The sequence below is a fragment of the Nesoenas mayeri genome (assembly GCF_963082525.1).
Source record: "Nesoenas mayeri genome assembly, chromosome: 22".
In the NCBI taxonomy this organism is placed as follows: domain Eukaryota; kingdom Metazoa; phylum Chordata; class Aves; order Columbiformes; family Columbidae; genus Nesoenas; species Nesoenas mayeri.
The window spans coordinates 1,423,323-1,429,441 of NC_137572.1; the positions used below are offsets into that span (position 1 = coordinate 1,423,323).

At 53.7% G+C, this 6,119-nt stretch overlaps 1 pseudogene across 1 annotated transcript; it reads left to right on the plus strand.

The window, feature by feature from the left end:
* Positions 1-4,424: 4,424 nt before the first annotated feature.
* LOC308048692 (olfactory receptor 14J1-like) lies at positions 4,425-5,349 on the plus strand (annotated as a pseudogene). The gene has a single exon. The product of its transcript is annotated as an olfactory receptor 14J1-like (transcript).
* The last annotated feature ends 770 nt before the right edge of the window (positions 5,350-6,119 follow it).

Here is a 6,119-nt window from a genome sequence, read left to right on the forward strand (position 1 = left end):
AGAGTCTGGAGTTCTGAGCTCCCTCATCTGCCCTGCGTGACACGTGTAAAATGGAACTACCCCAGTCCAATGGCTGGTTTTAATTCTCTTCACAGCCTGAAGCACCACATGGGTCAGGAGACAAGCCAGGATACCCAACCAGGACTCACATGCTTTGCACTTACAGTTCAGGTGTTCCTGGGAATCTCAGCAGACATGTCACTCTGATCCGTGGGTTCAAGGAGCTGGTCAAGAGCCTCGTCTCCATTACTGTAACGGTGGCTTTGCTGCCTGGCTGATGTGCAGACTCTGTACATGGAGGCTGACACCTCTTCAGTAACCTGTTCTGAAAGGATCAACAAGATGGGAATGAACTGAGCAAAAAAGAAGAACCTTGCTGGGGTCAGATGAAAAGGGGTGCAATAGATGTGTGTCAGGGCTGTTTGGGGGCACTTGTAAAGCAGCCTTGCACCTCAGGTGAATTATTCCTGTGGTCAGGGAGAACCTGAGAGCTGTCCTTAAATTGAAAACATGAAGGGGAAGGAAGGACAGCGTCATTCAGGCTAAAAGGGACCTCAGAAGGTATCTTGACCAACCTCCTGCTCACAGCAGGGTCAGACCAGATTGCTCAGGACTTTATCCAGACCCATCTTGGTCACTTTCTGGGACAGAGTGGGTGCGCACTCCTGGGAAACAGCTTCCAGTCCTGGACTGTCCTCGTGACTGGAAAGTTTCTCCCTTTCTACAGCACCTTTCCAAACACAACCATGCAAATTGCTTTTTACCCATCTACTTACACACTGACACAGACCATAATATCCCACCTTGGACACAATAATATTACAGAGGGTGACACTGAATGCCTTGCTGACTTCCAACTAACAGACCACCACTGCTCTGCCCACGTCCACAACCCTGTCCTTTCCTCACAGAAAGGAAAGAGGATGGACAGGCACAACGTGCCCTGGGCAAACCCCGTCACCTTCTCTTCCAGACACCCAGAAATGGGGTCCCAGTGGTCATGCTCTGGGGCACAGCCCTTAGTTCCCCTGCTCACCCATGGGCCATTTTGAAAAGTGCACACACTGTGTGAGAGCTGCCAGTGGTCAGGGAGTCCCCCCAGTCTCCATGAGCTTTCACAGATGTTGGAGAGTAGCCTCACTGTGACATGGTCCTGCTGTCCCAGCTCCTGGGATGCTGCCCCTGCTGTCCCGTAGACTGGAGAGGATTGTGTTAGTACCAGTGACCCCTGACTTGATCCCCATTCACTGCTGCTTGTTCTGCCTCCAGCCACAGAGGCCTGGGAGACCTTGCTGGTGAAGACAGAGGACAAGAGACACAGAGATTATCACTTCTCTCCTTTCTTAAATTTATCAGTGGCCACACAGTGTCTTCGTTTATCTTCTAACTCTTCCTGAAGTAGTAACAGCTCCTTGTGGGGCCCTTGAATTGCTTTACAGGTCTGGACTGAGTTCTGATCTGGGCTGTTGCTGTGCTTGGAGGCTGCTGTCCTTGCAGACCAGATGAACTCACTCCTGCCACCCTGCCTGGCAGCTCATTCCATCCGTGTCACAGCTCTGTCTGCAGCACTGACAGCTCCAGCTCCGCAGTCAGGTCCCTGGCTGAGGACATGGCCTCACATCTGGGCTGAGCCACCCCAGCTGTGGCACCAGCCCAGCTCTGACCTGCCACAAGAAACCTGGTACCAAGTGTCCAAGAGCCCATGTGTGCAAAGGCTTTGAATCAGAGCACAGACATGACATGGCCAAAGATTGATGAATGTCTCTCTAGATCTGGGAGTATAAAAGCAGAATAAAATGCCTGAACTCATTCAATTGAAGATATTCCTCCCCCGGCTGGGAGGAATTAGATCCTTTGCTGTAATATTGCTGGTGTCCTGTCTAATGATGGGACAAGAAAAGTTGATTCTCATACTAATTCATTGTTTAATACAAAGAAGAATACAAGGAAGACAATGATGTGTCTCTGAAGAGGAGAGAGAATCAACATCACTGATTACTCCATGTTGTTTCAAAGGATGTGCCCCTGGAGCCCCAGGGACACCTGGAGGAGCCCAGAGGGGACAGAGAAAGGGACATCATGGGCTGCTCCTGTGCTGCTGAGCTGGGCTGGGCTCCTGGGACACAGGGAGCTCATGGCAGTGGCAGCGCTGCAGAGAGACAGCTCTGCCCAGGAGCAGCTCCTCTGCACACGCAGCAGGGCTGAGGGCTCTGCCTGCAGCACCGAGGGCACAGGAGCCAGGCACAGAGAGGGAAACACAGTCTGGGCTGAGAGGATGCTGAGAGGTCACTTGGAGAGAAATCTTCAGAGATAGGAAGCGTGTGGCTGCAGGACATTGAATCTGCAAATCATGGTAGGATCTCAGAAAGCTGTCACATTGCAGAGCCTGCGAGAGATGTAAGTACAGCTCTCAGAGGTTCTCTGATCAGAGGGGAGGATGTGCTGCAGAGCAGGGATTGCCTTCTGCACTGTCAGTGACAAGACGTGAATGCTGCGTTCTCCCCAGGGTGGCTGTGGGGTGTAAATGTCAATGTGCAGGCAGGGGTGCCCAGGGCTGTCCTGCAGAGCAGGGTCCCTGCATCCCAGGGCTGTGCCGGGCAGGGACTCTGCCGCCTGCCAGGGTCAGCGCTCAGCCTGCCCGGGAGAGCCCAGCAACACTGAGGGGAGAAGCTATGGGGGGAAGGAGCGACCCCCGGCAGGGCAGGGTCCCTCTGCTGCTGGGTTCTCCGTGGGTCGGGGCTGCTCGCAGCTCCAGCTCATTCCAGAATATTGACAAGAGGAGGTTTCAAGGAGAAGAAGACAAAGAGTACTACAAAGATAAGGAATCTCCCTGAGTCTGTGTTTTCAGTCTCCTACTCTGGGGAATGGGTGGTGATTAAGGCTGTTCTGAATTTTAAACAAATACTTGAGACACATGAACCGCAGTAGGTCTTCAAGAGAATCCTGGCATGCCTTGCCTCTCCTCTGCCTATGCAGAACCAGCATCACCTTTGCTGGACACCTTACACTTAATCTGTAACCTGTTTTCCAGCCTGCAAACAGGAAGATGCCCCCAGGCAGTGCCTGTGAACAGGCAGGATCTGTAGGGCCAGGGGGAGGGCACAGAGGGTGGGATGGTCTGTGAGCACTGACAGGGAACAGACATGGACAGGGAAACACCTCCCAGGGGAGAATCTCCAGGCAGCAGGGAAATGATCAGAAATGAGAGGAAACCGAACCCGGAATTGTTATGGGAGGGAGAGGAGAGAAAAGTCCCTGTGACTCACTGCAGGTCAGATCCCTCCTGTGAGCAGCCCCCTGGCCTCCTGTCCCACCCAGCAAAGCCTCTGCCCTCAGGGCCGGGGGCTCCAAGGCATGAAGCAGCTCCTGTGCAGCCAGAGCTCCAGCTCCTCTGCAGAGCACAGGGTCTGAGAGCAGCTGCCCGGCACTGTTGGTGTCTGGGAGGTGGCTGCACAGCTGGGGAAGGGTGACGCTGTCTGAGTGCCCGGCTGCCTCTGCCCTGGCCTCTCTCACACCCACCCTCACTGCATTTTCCTTCTTGCTCCCCTGCTCTGGGTCACTGCTGTTGGGATCTTGTTCTTGCTGTCAGGCTCTCTGGGGATGGCAGTTTCAGCTGCAGAGGCACAGCCTGATCTTGGGGGTCCTTTCCTGCAGGTGTGTCCATGGGCACACGTGTCCCAGCTTTGCTCTGACCTGTGGGCTGTGGGCAATGCAGTCTGTGGGGCTGGAAATGAGCCGTGTCTGTCCTGGGCTAAACGTTGGGTGCTGAGACCTTAGGAAAGGGTGAGACCTGTCATGGTCTGAGGTGGGTCCCTCTGCTCTCAGCAGTGCCTGGTGGCTTTTCAGGGTAACATGGGAGTGTGATCAGCCTCCATCTCAGAAAGGTGCCAGCCCAGGGCAGCTGGAGCAGGACAGAGGGACAGAGCAGCTGCCCTCACTCTGCACTGACCCACAGGCACCCCCTGGTCTCGCAGGACTCGCTCTGTTGTCCCTGAGTGCAGCAGAAATGCTGAGGGTTTCTGACACCCAACAACACTGCCCAGGATGGGAGGGGAGAAGGAGCTGTAGAAAAACCAAACCTCTCAAACTCAGTTTCTCAGGCCTGGGGGTACAGATGCTGACAGTCCCTTTGGCACCAGGAGCAGTTCCAGCTGACAAAGCTGAACCCCAGGACTGGCCCCTGCCCACCCGATCACACAGGGTCAGGCTGACTCCACAGGAGCCCCTGGGCAGAGACCCTGCTCTTCATTGCACACTCACCAAGCACCGACAAGGGCTCCAGCCAGGACGTTCTCCTGGAAAAAGAAAAGTGTCTCTGTGTGTGAGAGTCTATGGGAAATGGCTTTGGTGTCTCCCAGAGAAGTCTCATCTAAACCATTACTGTCTTTCCTCCTTGCACAGGTCCTCATGCCCACAGGCAGCCAATGTCCAACAGCAGCTCCATCACCCAGTTCCTCCTCCTGCCATTCACAGACACACGGGAGCTGCAGCTCTTGCACTTCTGGCTCTTTCTGGGCATCTACCTGGCTGCCCTCCTGGGCAACGGCCTCATCATCATCACCATAGCCTGGGACCAGCACCTCCACACTCCCATGTACTTCTTCCTGCTCAACCTCGCCCTCCTTGACCTGAGCTCCATCTCCACCATTATTCCTATGTCCATGGCGAACTCTCTGTGGGACACCAAGGTCATTTCGTACACAGGATGTGCTACACAACTCTTTCTGTTTGTCTTTTTAGCTACAGCAGAGTTTTACCTTCTCACCGTCATGTCCTATGACCGCTACGTTGCCATCTGCAAACCCCTGCACTACGGGACCCTCCTGGGCAGCAGAGCTTGTGTCCACATGGCAGCAGCTGCCTGGGCCACTGGGTTTCTCCGTGCTCTGCTGCTCACAGCCAATACATTTTCACTGACCCTGTGCAAGGGCAATGCCCTGGGTCAGTTCTTCTGTGAAATCCCCCAGATCCTCAAGCTCTCCTGCTCACACTCCTACCTCAGGGAACTTGGGTTGCTTGTGGCTAGTAGCATTTCTGTGTTTTGGGTTTATTGTGGTGTCCTATGTGCAGATCTTCAGGGCCGTGCTGAGGATCCCCTCTGAGCAGGAATGGCACAAAGCCTTTTCTACCTGCCTCCCTCACCTGGCCGTGGTCTCTCTGTTCGTCAGCACTGGCATGTTTGCCCACCTAAAGCCCCCCTCCATTTCCTCCCCATCCCTGGACCTGGTGGTGTCTGTTCTGTACTCGGTGGTGCCTCCAGCAGTGAACCCCCTCATCTACAGCATGAGGAACCAGGAGCTCAAGGATGCCCTGTGCAAACTCATATCTTATTGTTTTGTAAAGCAATAAACCACCCATCTGCTTCTACATAGGTGTTTTAATGTAGCTAATTACAGGTCCAGCCTGTCATCTGGATTTTTTGTTGTTATTATTTGTTTTCTTCTTGTGATAATGTTGTCATCCCCTTTCTAATTCACTATTGGCTTCTCTTTTATAACTGTTGGCTGTGCAAAGGAGGAGCCGTGCTCTCCTTGTCTCTAAACAAAATAAAAGGCTCTTTAGTGACTTGTTTATCACTATATCCTTCCTGCAAGCACATTTTTAGAGCTCCAGGGATGGTTCCCGTGTTCATGAGAGGAGGGTAAAAGAGTCCATCATGGCCGCACTGCCAGGGAGCAGCAGTGCTTGTTCTTCCAGAGCTGTTCTGGTTCCACTCCACACTCTCCTTCTCATCCCTGGTGTTGGTGCAAGGCCTGAGTGCTCTGGCAGCTTGGTCACCGTCCTGCTGTGTGTCAGTGCTGTGGGTGCAGGCAGGGACAGGCAATGGGCACTGCTGTGACAGAGCTGGCCTCACAACAGCCTTTCCAGATAGAAAGATATAAAATCTCCAAACTAAATGGCCTGAAGGCTTATGTCTTCTTCCAAAGATTCTCTCAAGAACATGCCCATGAAAGTGGCAACTAATGCAAACACCAGTGTACAGCTGAACAGTGTGTGTGTGCAGGGCTGGCACACAGCAGTGTCCTCTCACAGCCAGGCTCCTGCCAGAGACCTGCAGGACCAGCAGAGCAGGGCTGGGCTGTGCCTCTGTGCACTGGACACCCCGTGGAAGGAGCCTC